This window comes from Danio rerio, chromosome 24 (genome assembly GCF_049306965.1).
Source record: "Danio rerio strain Tuebingen ecotype United States chromosome 24, GRCz12tu, whole genome shotgun sequence".
In the NCBI taxonomy this organism is placed as follows: domain Eukaryota; kingdom Metazoa; phylum Chordata; class Actinopteri; order Cypriniformes; family Danionidae; genus Danio; species Danio rerio.
Window position 1 is genome coordinate 4,696,889 of NC_133199.1, and position 16,063 is coordinate 4,712,951.

At 34.1% G+C, this 16,063-nt stretch overlaps 1 long non-coding RNA gene across 1 annotated transcript; it reads right to left on the reverse strand.

The window, feature by feature from the left end:
* Positions 1-7,702: 7,702 nt before the first annotated feature.
* On the reverse strand, positions 7,703-10,380 carry LOC137489204 (uncharacterized). The gene is made up of 6 exons (XR_011008569.2): positions 10,326-10,380; positions 9,892-10,006; positions 8,830-8,945; positions 8,571-8,656; positions 8,235-8,277; positions 7,703-8,137 (listed from the first exon to the last, which is right to left on the reverse strand). It is a non-coding gene; the product is annotated as an uncharacterized lncRNA (long non-coding RNA).
* Positions 10,381-16,063: the final 5,683 nt, after the last annotated feature.

Below are 16,063 nucleotides of genomic sequence, written 5' to 3' on the forward strand. Positions count from 1 at the left end.
CTCAAGCCACCCTGATTCAAGCTAATGAGTTTAACAGAATCTGAATCTGAGGAAACCACACATTGAAAGCAGCAGAACGCACCCAGATATAACATTTTACGACTGAATTATACAAAACCGTGCATATCACTAATAGAAATAAAGAGGAATCAACTTATCGAAGCTGCCGGTTTGAATTTTCGAGCATTGCATTTACAATGATTTGTTTTTCACTGTAAAAAATTGAATAGTTCATTTACAGTTTACATATTTTGTGATACACAGGTGGTCTCTGCTTATTTACAGATACAAATTGCATTATGGCACCTCAATCTTTGCTCTATTGACTATTGACGTTTAACTTTGCCATTTAAAAAAGTAATTTCTTTGACATTGTAGTAGTTTAAAACAATATATTGTATAATAAATCATATATATTTTAGTGCTGTCAAACGATTAATCACATTCAAGACAAAAGTTTGTATTTACATGATTTATATGTGAGTACTATTTACATATGTAAAAATACACGTACTGCACATAAAATACAGAAAGTATAGAAAATAAATAATTTTACATATAATACATCATTTGTATTATATATAAATATTTTACTATAATATAAATAATTATAAAATAGATTATTTTATTAAACATTTATTCAGATGTGATTAATCATGATTAATTGTTTGACAGCACTAATATTGTCCAAAACATACCAGAAAAAAATCTCTGGCAGTTTATGATCAGGCAATGTATTTTTTGCTGTAATATATAACACCAACGCAGACAATTTATAGCTTCAAACATGCTCCGATCGATCAGCATCGGCCGATAATTACATTTTTGACTCAATCCGTACTTGCCAATCTGGCCAATCTCATGAACCAAACGCACGGTGGTGTTCTAAGCATTACATTTGTTAGGTTAGAGGAATAACACAGTAAAGATATCTCAAGTGCACATCCCTGTCTCTTTCATCGATCTGCGGTCACAGACATGCTAGTTGGAGAGCAAAATATTGGAATGGCCTTGCATGTATTTAGGCCTTTTAACATATAAAAGAATAGAAAATTCTGTGTTTTTGACATCTATATATATATATATATATATATATATATATATATATATATATATATATATATATATATATATATATATATATAAAATTTATATCTAAAATGTAATTACATTAAAAGTTAAAAGCCTGAAGCATCAGAATCAATACTCAGTATCGCCCAATAAATAAAATTATTACAAAATTATTAAATTAAATGGACAGATCAAGGTATCATAATGTGATTCAAAAACATAAAAAAATAGAATCACAAAATGTGGAACAGTGTTACTATACAGACATACTTTACTGTGCACAATGCTTAAAAACATGCTTAAATGAAAAGCCTGCTTAATAAAGATACAACACAATGCTATTTCTACCAGGTATTCTTCCCACCCTATCAATCTAACAATCAAACTAACCTAAAATCAACGGCAAATTTGCAGATGAAGACAATGCTTCTCTGTCTACTCTGTGTGCCTCTCGCTGCCTTAAATATAGGGTGGGCAATTTCAGAGAGGCTAGCAATTGCAAGCAAGCTTTGAAAACCAAAGATCCTGCCCTCCCTGGATAACCACTATCCAAAGCCACACCTCCTCTAAATCACAGGAGACAGTCAGATTACATAATGCCTCATTCACCGGTGAGAAAATGTTAGAGTACAAAGACAATAATATTGTAATGTAATAATTAGTGGAACTGGGCTGATGGTGTATCTTGTCACAAAGGAATGCAAGTCATAAGAGTATATTATATATTATATATATATTGTTTCAGCATTAATATCATTATGTGATCATTTACAATAGTCAAATCGCAAGATATGCAATGTTGAGTCTGTATTGTATTTTATAATTGTCATGTGTTTTTGAGCCCTATTACTGTATAAGGATTTTGAAGGCATTTAGGCATAGAAATTGTACCTGTTGTACCTGAAATGATTAATGTTATTAAATTATTTGTATTTTTTAATTATTGAAATTGGCTAAATAATGTTAAACTCGGAAAATGATAAAACACTGTTTCTTCCTTTGTATCTTTTTCCTTACTGTATTTCTCTATGCTTGTATATTGGTTATTAGACTGGATTATGCAGATGCACATGCCGAGAGAATCATCACAATCAATGCTTCCTAATAGAGATAATCAAGTCATCTTGTGAATTCATATTTATATCGCAATATGCAATCGCAGATTAACAAAATATCACAATGTTAATTTTTTTTATGTTGACATACCCTCACTGGCTACTTTATTAGGTATACCTTACTAGTACCAAGTTGGACCCCTTTCTGCCTTCAAAACCGCCTTACTACTTAGTGACATAGATTCAACAAGATACTGTAAATATTCCTCTGAGATTTTGGTCCATTTTGACATAATACATCTCGCAGTTACTACAGATTTGTTGGCTGCACATCTCCCATTCCACTACATCTCAAAGGTGCGCTAATGGATTGAGATCTGGTGACTTTGGAGGCCATTTGAGTACAGTGAACTCATTGTCATGTTCAAGAAACCAGTCTGAGATGATTTGAGCTTTATGACATGATGCGTTATCCTACTGGAAGTTGCCATCAGAAGATGGGTACACTGTGGTCATAAAGGGATTTGACATGGTCAGCAACAATACTCATGTAGGCTGTGGCGTTGACACAATGCTGAATTGGTACTAGTGGACCAAAAGTGTGCCCCACACCTTTACACCTTTATTTGCGCCCACAGAACTGCGCTGGATATTTTCTCTTTTTCAGACCATCCTCTGTAAACCCTAGAGATAGTTGTGCGTAATCCCAGCAGTTACTGAAATACTCAGACCAGCCCATCTAGCACCAACAACTATGTCACATTGAAAGTCACTTAAACCACCTTTCTTCCCCATTCTGATGCTCGGTTTGAACTGCAGCAGATCATCTTGACCATGTCTACATGCCTAAATAAGTTGCTGCCATGTGATTGGCTGATTAGAAATTTGCGTTAACGAGTAGTTGGACAGGTGTACCTAATAAAGTGGCCGGTGAGTGTATACACATGATATCCGTTGATGTTTGTTTTGGTAATATACGACAATATTTGGCACAACTAATTTATTTTTAAGATGAGAGTTAAAAAAAAAATCTAAATATTAACCAGATCGCCTTTAGAGTTGTCTAAGGTCTTATCAATGCATGTTTATAATCCAAACTTAAGTTTTGATATATGTAAGGAAGAACATTTACAAAGAGTTTTCATAAAAAGGATCTTTACTTTATATTCTAATAATTTTTGCCATAAATTAAAAATCTATATTTTTTTGCTTAAATATTGATATTGACCTAGAAAATAGAAACTTTTAATTTTTATTAGCCATAGTAAATGATGTAACTACTGTACAAAAGAGTCAAGCTTCAAATAGGAATTTTTTTTTTTTTTTTTGCAAAATGCTAACGGTCTAATCCGATTCAATAACTTATGCTAAGATAAGATAAAAATGCTACCAATGGACACAGAAATCAACTGAATGAATTCAAAAATTTTAAATCAGAACAGTATAACAATAGACAAATTGCAAAATGAGAATATTTCCAAAAAACATTGGATTGTTTCCTTTAAAGTACATTTTATACAATGAGTCTAAAACTAGCCTAGTCTCCATCCTGATTTTGGGAACTCGACTGTTGGGAATCCAGCTAGATCAGCTTAAAGACTGAGAAATCTTTGGTTTTAAAACTGGGGAAGAGATGTATTGTTAATGTAAAAAGCATGAACGCTAGAATACCTGGATCATTACTTTACTAAGACATTTATTTTCCTAGTGCGTGCACCTCTGACAGGTGGGGATCATAAAATAGCGCCTCTGCGTCTCTCCTAGAAGCCAGCCTCACAGGCCACAAACACACTTGCACACACTTTTAGCAGATGTGCTCCCTGTGTGCATTCGGTCAGCGCATGTCATCCATGAAATCCTCACATGAATAGGAGGAAGTGAACAGAGCCAAAGTTATCCTTAAGGAAGGGAGGGAGAGAGATGGTGACAGATGGAATGGAGTAGTTGACTTCTTTATTTTAAGGTCTTTATTTTCTTCGCTTTTGGCAGCCTGTCATTTATGTGCTCCCGCTTTTTCAGAGCACATGCGAAAACATGCAATTGCATGAAGGCGCATGCACACACACACTTTTTCTATCACACACACACACACATGAACTGTGTTGCTTTAAAAGACAAATAACCAAAAGTGGTCACTCAGCTATCTGCAAAAATCTTTTTTTAAGCTTGTGGAGAAAATGTATTACCCAAGTCTCACGACATTTTTGCTCCAACAACGCACAATGGTAGCCAGCAGTGGTGTGTAAAGTACTTGAATGCCATACTTGACTAAAAGTACAGATATCTTATAAGAAAATTACGCAAAAGTTAAAGTCACTGATTAGATTGTTACTTGAGATTTAATTGAATCGCACATTTGGACTTTCTTGCTAATTATATAATTTCAGAAAAGTATTTTTAGCAAATTAGAAATTAGGAAATCATATTAACAGTCAATAGCTATTAAAGTACAACACTGTTTACAGTCAGTTAAATGGTGCTGGTGTTGTTTTGAAGTACTTACATGCAATTCCAGACCGAATATTCCAAGTAGCGTGTCACAAGTTGTCACTGCTAAAAAACAAACAAACAAATGTGTGAATATAAAACCAACTGTGCCTCAATTCAGTTTTAAAGTATCTGATATGTATTATACTTGAATATGAAATATATATATATATATATATATATATATATATATATATATATATATATATATATATATATTACCATTTATTGTACACACAAGTAAATCATCCAAACTGCCATTCCAAATCTGATTTTTTTAAAAATATATAGCCTATTTAACAAAAAATGTCAATACATATCGTTCTATATGTAATGTAATGTAATTTAATGTAAATACACTGAGCAGCATGTTTGTTCTCAGTTTTAACACATACATTTGTTTTAACTTCAAATTATTTGGTAATTTTGAATGAAAAAAGGCAAAACTTTGGGAAAAATCATGATGACAGCCTATAATTCAAAGGTAAAATACCTTTAAACGGCGTTAGCTCAATGTGTTTGTTGACGTCTGACGGTGAGTTTATAAACACCAACATTTATGTATCTTCTGGCACCTTCGTTGTTCGTCTTCGTCACAACAGTCTTTACCACGGTAATAAGTGCCGTTGTCGGTCATATTGTCGAGTATTATCAAAATAATAATAATAACATGCTCGCTATCATGACATGTGCGGATTTGTTTGGATATTTAAATGACCGCGTCAACGTGGTCGTGTAAACACTCGACTGCACATGCGCAAACGAACAAGGCAGCAGATTCGTCAAACCAAAATGACGTTGGTTTTACTTCGAAGTACGTAGCGAATGTCCTTTGGGAAGATGTTGCTGAGTAAAGTATATTATTTATTGAAGAAATATAGTCGAGTAAAAGTGAAAGTTGTTAGAATAAATTAAACACATTTAATTTAAACTATATAAGTACTGGAACGAATTATTATTACTTTATTACATTAGCTACACCCTAGTCAGTGTAAAGAATAGTGTAAAGTCACTCAAGTTTACAGTATATTTAACATACCGTTGTGATATTGCTGCCAGTTTATGTGTAAAGAAGCACAATAGGGCTAATAGTGAGTTTGAAATAAGAATGATAAATACACACATCAGTAGCCTATTTAGTTAGTTTTATATCATTATATATATATATATATATATATATATATATATATATATATATATATATATATATATATATATATATATATATATATAAAATAAAAAAGGTAAATATTCAACAAATTTCTGGGAATTACCACCACAAAAATGTCTTTTTGTTGCAAAAATACTTGTGAAAAATTTGGGGATCTGATTAGAGTTTTAATAAAAAATTTTAATCATTTGTTATTAGTTTTTAGTTTTACTATTTTAAATTTGAATTAATAATTTTAGTGATTAAAATAGTTCTGATACATACTATGTGATTCTTAAATTTTGTTCTTAATTCATTTTTGTTTTTGTTTGTAGTATTTAATTTTGGATTTAGCCAAACTTTAAGTTATTCTAACTTTATGGAATAATTGTTCATCTTTTGCAATCAACAATCATATTTATTTTCGTTGCATATTCACCCAAAATTATCCTGCTTTTGTGTATTTTTCATGGATGCCATATATTATTTTATTTTATTTATGCTAGATGCTACTCTATTATTGTACAGAGCAACAGGAACATTTATCGAAACATCTCATTTTCTATTCCACAGAAGGAGGGAACTCATCTGGGTGTGGAGCAACATGAGCAAAGGTGAGTAAAAGACTTGAGTTTTCATTTTTGAGCAAACTATTCCTTTAAGGGTCAGAAAGAGGGTGGAAAAGGCTTGTCTAAACCTTAATTATGACTGTCTTTGGGTCCAATAAATCTTGATTTCCATTATGAGTGGACCTATGGGAAAACGCTTTAAATGTATCCATTATGGCCCTTTTATTCCTCAACTGAGTGTGTTTAGACACTCAGTATGTCTATATATCGGTTGTCACAAAACTGAAGGTGTGGCCACATTAGCAAAAACAGGTTCATTGTCTATTGTCAATAGTGTAGCGATGCATGAAGCACAGCTCACAAAGAGGTCACTCAGAGTCTAAGTAGCGTTATTATCAACTCAGCTCCGTACAGCATGTACACAGTAAAATGAAATACAGTTCCTGGACACACAAACACACAAAAGATAAAAACAAGGGCTACAAAACTGTATATAAAACTGTAGTGAATAGATTAAAGTAGTGAAAATAACAGTAAATTTAAATTGCAAATGTAAACTTAACAATATAATATGTGTACATGCCTGAATAGATGCAAACACACACACATAATCCATGTAGCAATCTATTGGCTAGCATGGGTAGTTTATGAATAAACTTTTTTCATTCTTTTGTGAACCTTAATTGGAATGACTAAACTTACTATGGGTAATGTGCCTAAAAACATCTATACCATAGTCGTCCTGGGGCCGTTCGCATGGAACACATTTTTCCTTTCCAGTGCACCACTTTTCTGTAGTTTTTCAATGTAAACACATGCTTGACAGACATGTGTGGCCTTGCATCTTGCGTCTTTTTAAAGAAACACACAAGTGAGTGCCATTTTTTTAGATGCTATCAATTTTTATGTATGTATTTATGTATGTATGTATGTAAGTATGTATGTATGTATGTATGCTGTATGTTACTGTATTTTAAAGTTGCATAGTGAAAAGCACTGCATATTTTAAGGTACACAGCAAAATATGAGGACCCAAAACAACTCTATGGGTGTTAATTTCAACACTTTGAAAGTGTCTCATGGGGTCCACTCAAAACTGAGTTAAATCAACACTTTCAAAAGGGTTGGCACATTGACACCGAAGTAAGGGTTAATTTTAACTCTGGGCAGAGTTAAAAATGTAACTATATTTAACACCGCCTGGTAGTAATTTTTTTACTACAATATGTTGTTATTTTATTCAACTCTCTTGAGTGTAAATATGGTAAAAAGGTCAAATAGACTGTAAATTACAAAAGAAAAAACATTTTATTTGAAAACATTCACCGCTTCAACAATTCATTCAGTTTTTAAAATGCAACAATGTCAAATATGCTTTAAATTTTTTATTAGTACAGACAGTATCAACAAAATAGTTTCAGTCCTTTAGTCCAAACTTGATGTTTCATCAGTGCAATTTGAAAGTTCAATATAGCGTCACTCATAGTTTTCTTCTAAACGCATAGTTTTCTTCTGAAATGACATTTTAAACAACTTGGCTTGCAAATCTTTCACTTCTGGTGTTTCCTTGGTCCTCCATATCAAACACAGCAGTTTATGAAGGTATAAATGCTGTAAACTTGTGTGAAAACAAACTTTAGCTAGGAAATCTCATCAAGCATGTCCTGTGAATGAAGTGCTTCCCAGCCACAGGATGACCGTTTTATCCATGATGATGTAGTAGCTGCTGATCGCTCGTCTGGTGGTTCCTGATGCACGGATATAGGGCGATGCTCATCTAAGAACTCTTCAAGACTCCAGCATGACTAAGAAAAATGTTTGAAAACAAATTGCAATCAAATTCTATGATATATTTAAAAGAACATTTAAAGTAAATAAAACATTCAAGAAATCTAAACTCACCTTTTGAAAATCTTCATGATGATCCACAACTTGACTCTCCCAGCTGGTTGAGGTGACAGGATATGGAAAAGTAGAAAAAACACATACATCACTGTTGGATCTCCAAAAACAATTAGGTTAACCACTATGACTAGAACTGGAAAAACAGGCAGCTGTCTGTCCAGAATCCTGAATTTAACACAACACTTGGAGCAAAATTTAGAGGAGCTTAAATCTTTTATATCATTTAGTGATGCTGACTTCCCCAAAATATTGGCCACAGTGTAAAAAATATTCATAAACTTACAGTTTTATGTAAGTGTGTGCCTGCGTGTGTGTGCGTGCGCGTTTCTTTACCAGATTCAACTTGTTAGGCCCTTTCAGGTCCAGTATTGACGCCACCTTTCCTGGAGTCTAGCAGATGTTTCAGGTCCAAATATAATCTAAAATATTAGGATAAGCAGAAGAGAAAAAGTGCAAAGCAGAGAGCAAAACATTATTTAAGTAATAGTTCACCCACAATACAAAACTTATCACCTTCGTGCCATTTGTTATTCTTGAATGCTCTAATACCCTCTCAGCTTGTGAAACAAATACAAAACTTTATCAAACATACCTTCATTATTATCACCACATATGACCAAGAAGGTGTGCTTGGTCATTTCACCAACACTGGAAATACACCATCCGTCACCATCACAGGGTCTTGTGTTATTGTATAGAGAACTGTGGCTGTTAAAAAACAACAAAACATTAGTATCTAACACATATGCATAACCTTCAGATAAAAAAGAGAGATGAACATCACAAAGTATGCCTCACACTTTTCAGATATCTTTTGATTCAGATGTTGATTATTGATAATAAATCTACAAATCAAACCTGTATCATCTTTAGGCTGCTCAAATATGAATCAGTTGATTAATTTTACAGACAGGTGGCTGTTTACAACGCACTAAATTGTCTTTAATAAAACGGAAATGTTGTGTACATGCTAGGTTTAGTCTATAAGCACAATATCATGCGGGAGAAAAAGTTTGACTAAGATGTTCCTGACTACAGAAATAGCCTAACTTACTAACGTCAGACATCCCGAGTTGGGAAAAGTCACTTTCGGGGGATACAGAGTTGATTTGCGGGAAGTAGCGGGAGAGATGGGTACCTGAAGAGCAATGGGATGAGTTGCGCGCGACGTACCTGAAGAGCGGTGGGGGTGACTTGCGCGCGACGTACCTGAAGAGCTGGGAGGGATGCGGTGGAGAGGGGTGTGCAAAGTGTTTAATGACCGGGCGGGAGACGCGCGATTTCCGGGAGATTATCATTCATTTGCGGGCATCTACTTGGGCATCTTGCATTTGCGGGATAACGTTAACGTTAACGTTAGTCCCGCAACTTCCGGGAGACTTCTGTAACGTTAAATGTCCGAGAAAGTGCAAACGCGGTCATTTAAAGACATTAATGTTAACATTCCGACTTTAATGGTTGTCAACACTTAATATAATTCAAGCGTACGTTATCACACGAGTCTATGGACTAACGGTATATGGACGGCCACGAATCAACCAGTTTAAAAGGGCCGCGGTGTTTAAAATAACCAAATTAACGTACACGAATAACAAACAATCATATGTTTTAGTCAGGAAGCCTTTTACAAGTAAGCATGTGTTGATTTACTCACCAGATATGTTTTAGAAACTCTCCAGAGCTTATGGAAACCGTCCTGTGTTGCCGTTAGCATCCGGGCAGAGTAAGTTAGGCTGTTAGGCGGCTCTGGGGATTCCCTCGCTAGTTTGCTTCAAATTAAAGGAGAAGTGTCGATTTTATTTTATAGATGGGAAACAACGCACAAAATGGCATTAAGCGTGACAGAAATGCGTTGAACATGTACATTTGATGTTTTTATGCACTTTGTATGCGTCAGCATATATAAAAACATTCTTGAAAAGAAGTCAATAGTAATGCAGTTAAGCTAGATACACAAACGACCATGAATGAACCGCAGAAGTTTAAAATTGTCACTCCATTCTAAAGTTATTAACTTAACAATATGTTTACAACTGTATTTCCTTAAAAAAGTCAGTAAAATACCAACATTTAGGTAGTTTGACTCACCAGTTGCTGTTCTAAACCTCAGATGGAAAATGGCGTCTGGAAAATTCTTCAGTGAATGGGGCTGCATGAATTCCCGGATGTTGGAAATAACACCACCAAGTGTTGAAAAGACAACTCCTTGATTTCTCACTGAATAAAATCAATTCTAACTCTTATTATATTCATTTGTCAAAATCTAACTCTTTAACGTCAACACTTTACTCTGAAATGCTTCAACACCGAGAATTTAACTCTGATGAATTTGCTGTGTAGACATTTAATGTTGCAAATACATATACTAAATAGTGCTGTAAAAGTAAATACACTATTTATTTCTGTAATGGATTTACAGTAAGTTACTGGTGAAATGCTGCCAGCAAGTTACTGTAAATTCTTCAGGAAATTGTTAATAGTGTGAAAAGACAGCAATCTATTTTATTAAACCCAGGCACATTCTGAAAACGTACCACTATATACACAGAACATTTCTTGAGAGCGGCAAATACATCCCAGGAGCTACGTGTTTTGCAGTTTTTTTAATGAATCCACCAGAGGTCGCTTGTGAGATCTCAAATCTCAGTTGGAAGTGTCATCACACCTGCTGTTCTCGCATAAATCCACCAGAGGCCGCTGTCGACTGACTGACTGACAGATCGACCGACCCACACCCCTCCTTCCCTAAACCCAGCCAATAGTGTTTTAAAAAGCACTGATTGACCAGCACCCACCCACTTTCCTAAACCCAATCAACAGTTTTAATAGCAATCCAGAAAAAAAGCCCTCGTGGCAGCCTGATTTTTTACCACATTTTCCGATCTTCCCACATTCTCCTCCTGTTATTTACTTGTTTATTTTTTTTTTTGTCTTCTGTTTTTGTCTTACCCGCTTTCTGGAACCATTCTTCATCAAACTCAAACCCTTTCATCGTGGTCAACTCCTCTCTGCCTCTCAAGAAATACATGGCGAGCTACTGGACAAACTGGTAACAGTGGGAAAGCCGTCCACATGGAGTTAAGTCAGCTGGTAGTATGAAAAGGAACAGCGTCATACCACCCTGTAGCATTCGTTTTAAAAACGAAATATAGCCAAACGTACTTCAGGCTACATAATTCGATCTCCAGTAATAGGGCTACATTTTCAGAATGAGCCTGCATGTGTTTATTTTATTTGTATCCTGAAGATGGACAAAAGATGAAACAATGTGAGGGTTATGAATAAATTATAGCATTTTGGAGTAAACTAACTCTTTAACCTGGTTAACTAATCCAAACTCTTTATACAAGCCAATAAAATGCCTTTTGTCGGCCAGCAGAAGCCTTTGCAATAAATTAGCTGTTTTCTTCTTGGTTAAGTGACCGACTCCTGCAGAGCTGAGCATGGTCTCTCTTCATAACATCTCTCCAAACGTTGACAGGAAGCATATTTCAGAGCGCTGGATTCACGCGGTGACTAATGTTTGGTCGTCTACCAGCCCTCCCTTCGGCTCTTAGAGAAGCAGAGCCAGCCAACTTCCATTAATGTTTTTCCACTTAAGGGGGAAAAAGCTCAGCCAAACCTGAGAACACCTCCTAAACCCACTTCCAGTGTTCAAGCTGACAAACACGCCAGTGCCATTTCCTGCTGGCAGCACCCAAGAAATGATAAAAAAATAAAATAAAAATGCACAGTTTGAGTTGGTATTTAGGTCGTCCAAATCAAATCCATTAACACCTTCTGCACTCCAAAAAACTGACTTGTTTCTAGTTCACATATCTAGAGTTTCTTAAATCAAGTCTTGCTTTTTTTTATAATAAAAAAATGTTAAAATTAATAAAATGTTAAGTCAAAATTAAGTGAGTTTTTCCTTACAATCTGGTTAACAATGAGCTTCCTAAATATATACAGCGAAAGACCAGTATAATCTTGTTTGAAATAATATTATTTTACTTACCTCATTGGCATGTTATTTAGCTTGTTTTAAGGAAGAAATCAGTTAATTTTGACTTATTATTTCTGAAAACAAGACAATTTTTGCATCTTAAGACAAAGCTTCTTGATTTAAGATATGTGGGATAGAAACAGGACAAAAACTCCAAGCATTTCTTAAAGTTTGGTAGAGCCAACATGGCTGTTTTGACAAACGGTGACCTGTGGATAAGTTGAACAGCATTCTTTGCGGTTTGACTGAGTTTTAATGGAGCCCGAGGCTGTGAAAGAGCGAGATAATGAAACTAGGGCTGATGTTTAAAGCTGTCAGTAAAGCAGGACAGGTGCACAGTCATGAACAACGTCACCCCAGGCCAAACACACTATATAGTGCAGGTTTATGAACTCAAGCAGACGGTTTGCTTGTCATACGCTTAGGTTAAGTTTAACCCTTTCTTACCTGTGCTATTACTTGTGTGGGATTTGTAGAAATATACACAGTTGAAGTCAGAATTACTAGCTCTTTTGAATATAGTTTTAATAACTAAACAATAATAGTTTTAATAACTAAATTAATAATAGTTTTAATAATTAAATTTAATAACTAACATAATAGTTTTAATAACTAAACAAATTTAAACAACTACTAACGAACGACTATACATTCTTGAAAATAACAATCTACTTATTTTAGGAAATAGGCTCATTTTACAAGTCACCATTCAACCAATCTCCAGGTCTTGCAGAAGCACTTTTAGCTTAGCTTAGCATAAATAATTGAATCGGATTAGACCATTAGCATCCTTAATTAGGTTAACTAGGCAGGTTAGGGTAATTAGGCAACTCATTGTATAACAGTTAAGTAGACTATCGGAAAAAAATAACTTAAAGGGGCAAATAATGCTGACCTTAAAATGGTTTTTAAAACATTAAAAACTGCTTTTACTCTAGCCGAAATAAAACCAATAAGACTTTCACCAGAGAAACAATATTATAGGAAATACTCTGAAAATTTCCTTGCTCTGTTAAAAATCAATTGGGAAATATTTAAAAAAGGGAAAACAAATGTACAGGGGGGCTAATATGTGTGACTTCAACTGATAGCAAATACAGAGGTAAAATCTACAAAATACTACCATATGCAAAAAAAAAAAAAAAAAAAAAAAAATAGACAAAGAATAACAAAGCCAAGATAATAAAAACAAAACAATATTTGAAGTCAAATTTTAAAAAATAACATAAAAGCTACCACAAAAAAGTAAGTTATTAATTTAACACAAAACTACATATGGTAAAGCCAGAGAATTTCCATCATTTAGCCAAAATAAACCAGAGTTTAACTGTTGAAATATTGAACGGTAAACGAATGTGCTCTGCCTGTTTCTCCATGTACTCATCCGTCTGTCTGCCTGTCTGTCCCATGGCCAGATTGCATGTGTGTGTGTGTGTGCGCGTTTCTGTCTCCACGCAGGACCTTCCCTCCAGCCATGAATAAATTACAGCTGACAGGCTGCAGGAAGTTCCTCTGGCAGCACATACTTACAAACACTCAAGAATACACTCAACAGCACCACCGTATCTCTTCCCAACTTTCCCCCAGTAAGTGAGTGTGACACGTCTTGGCAGAGTGTGAGATATCGTGAGAGATTTGTTATTATCAGCAATCCGAACAAAGACGCCCGGCTACTGGTAAAAGCGATCGCTTCTATTTTGATTTCTCCGTAGATTAGCTACACTTCGTCAAAATGACACACGCGAGCCAACAGGAAATGTCAAATGTTAGTCAGAGATGTCTTCTCTAGCGGAGAACGGGCCAAGAATATTATGAGACCTGATGACTTACAGGCTGAAAACAAGATGTCGTACTCCTTAAAAGGAACCCCGGGTGTTAAGGCTGTAAATGAGTGTGTTTACATGCACATTCTTAACGTGATTATGCTTAAAGTCCACATGAGACGGAAGCAGCAACCGCTTTTTTCATATTGTGAGGTAGCTTCTAGAGAAAATGAATATTAAATGAGAAAACAGTGGGCGTGGCTTGTTTTTTCATACTGTGAGCTGATTGGATGTAGTAAAGTAGGCATTTCATTTAGAAAGGTTCTTACACCCTAACAGACACCTCCTACTCCTCACTATTTTGTTTGTTGTCAAAAGCTGTAGGAACGTGGTTAAGTATGTGAAGTATGTAAATGCATTACCAGCTTTCGCTTCGTAAGAGTAAAGTCTTTGGGCCCTATCATACACCTGGCACAATAAGGTGCAAGATGTGTTTGGCAATTTGTTGCTATTTTCAGACCAGCGCAACTCTAATTTTTGGGCGTCTATTTGCTTCCCTTTGTGGACTCATGGGTGTGCTGGTCTAAAATAGAGGTGTGTTAAAGTGTGTTGTTGGCACATTGCTATTTTGAGGAGCTGAAATAGACCATTGACTAACTGCAAGCTGGTCTAAAGTCCAGCGCAGAGCATGTTAGTTATGCGCCTGTGCAGGTCCAAATGCTTACATACTGCTTAATACACACAGGATGAACAGCAATACACACATATCTTTAAATATGAAAAAAATAAAGGATTAAATTGTTACAAAGAGTTATTATTTTCTACATAAATACAAAAACCACTGCTTCAATTCCTTCTTCATGTTTGCATTTGTATAATGTTATTATTAGTAGCAGTATTTATTATTTTATATAGTATTTATATAGTACAGTATATTTATATAGTATTTATATTGATTATATGCATGTTTATATTTGTTTTAATAAAAACAAGTTTAGATTTGTCTAAATCCTGTCGAGTTTTGTAGACGTATGCCCCTATGTGGGGCATAAGAACAGGACGTGTGTTTAAATATAAGTCCACACTTCATTATTGCTGTTCAGTTATTTGTTTGCTGGAAACAAGAACTGAATTTAGCATACTTCTATACTATATAGTACACTAAAACTGTATGTGAGCAGAGTAGTGTCTGAATTCATAGAATACAAAAAACAGTATGTGGGAAGTACCCGGATGACCTACAACTTCCACCGAGATTCACATCCAAGGCACATTTGTAAAATATGTGTTAATATGAAAAAAAAAAAAAAAGTAAGCGAGTAAAATATTTGTAAAATATGTGAAATTTTTTTTTGTGAAATGTGAAAATGTGTAAGATATTTGTAAATATGTGAAAATATGAGTAAAATATTTGTAAATATGTAAAAATATGTGTAAAATATTTGTAAATATGTGAAAATATATGTAAAATATTTGTAAATATGTGAAAATATATGTAAAATATTTGTAAATATGTAAAATTATGTGTAAAATATTTGTAAATATGTGAAAATATATGTAAAATATTTGTAAATATGTGAAATTATGTGTAAATATTTGTAAATATGTGAAAATATGTGTAAAATATTTGTAAATATGTTAAAATATATGTAAAATATTTGTAAATATGTGAAAATATGTGTAAAATATTTGTAAATATGTGAAAATATGTGTAAAATTTTTGTAAATATGTGAAAATATATGTAAAATATTTGTAAATGTGTTAAAATATATATAAAATATTTTAAATATGTTAAAATGTGTAAAATATTTGTAAATATGTGAAAATGTGTAAAATATTTGTACATATGTAAAAAATATGTGTAAAATATTTGTAAATATGTCAGATATTTGTAAATATGAAAATATTTGTAAAAAAAACCTTTGTTTATTTACAAATATTTTTTCAGTGCAGGTAGCTAAGGACTCACACAACCTTACACAACCATCCACCCACACATTAAAAAAAGAGAGGAAAAAGTTGCGTAATTGTGGAGAATGTCAGCCAACATCTCCATATGAACTTCTCCACATCCTCT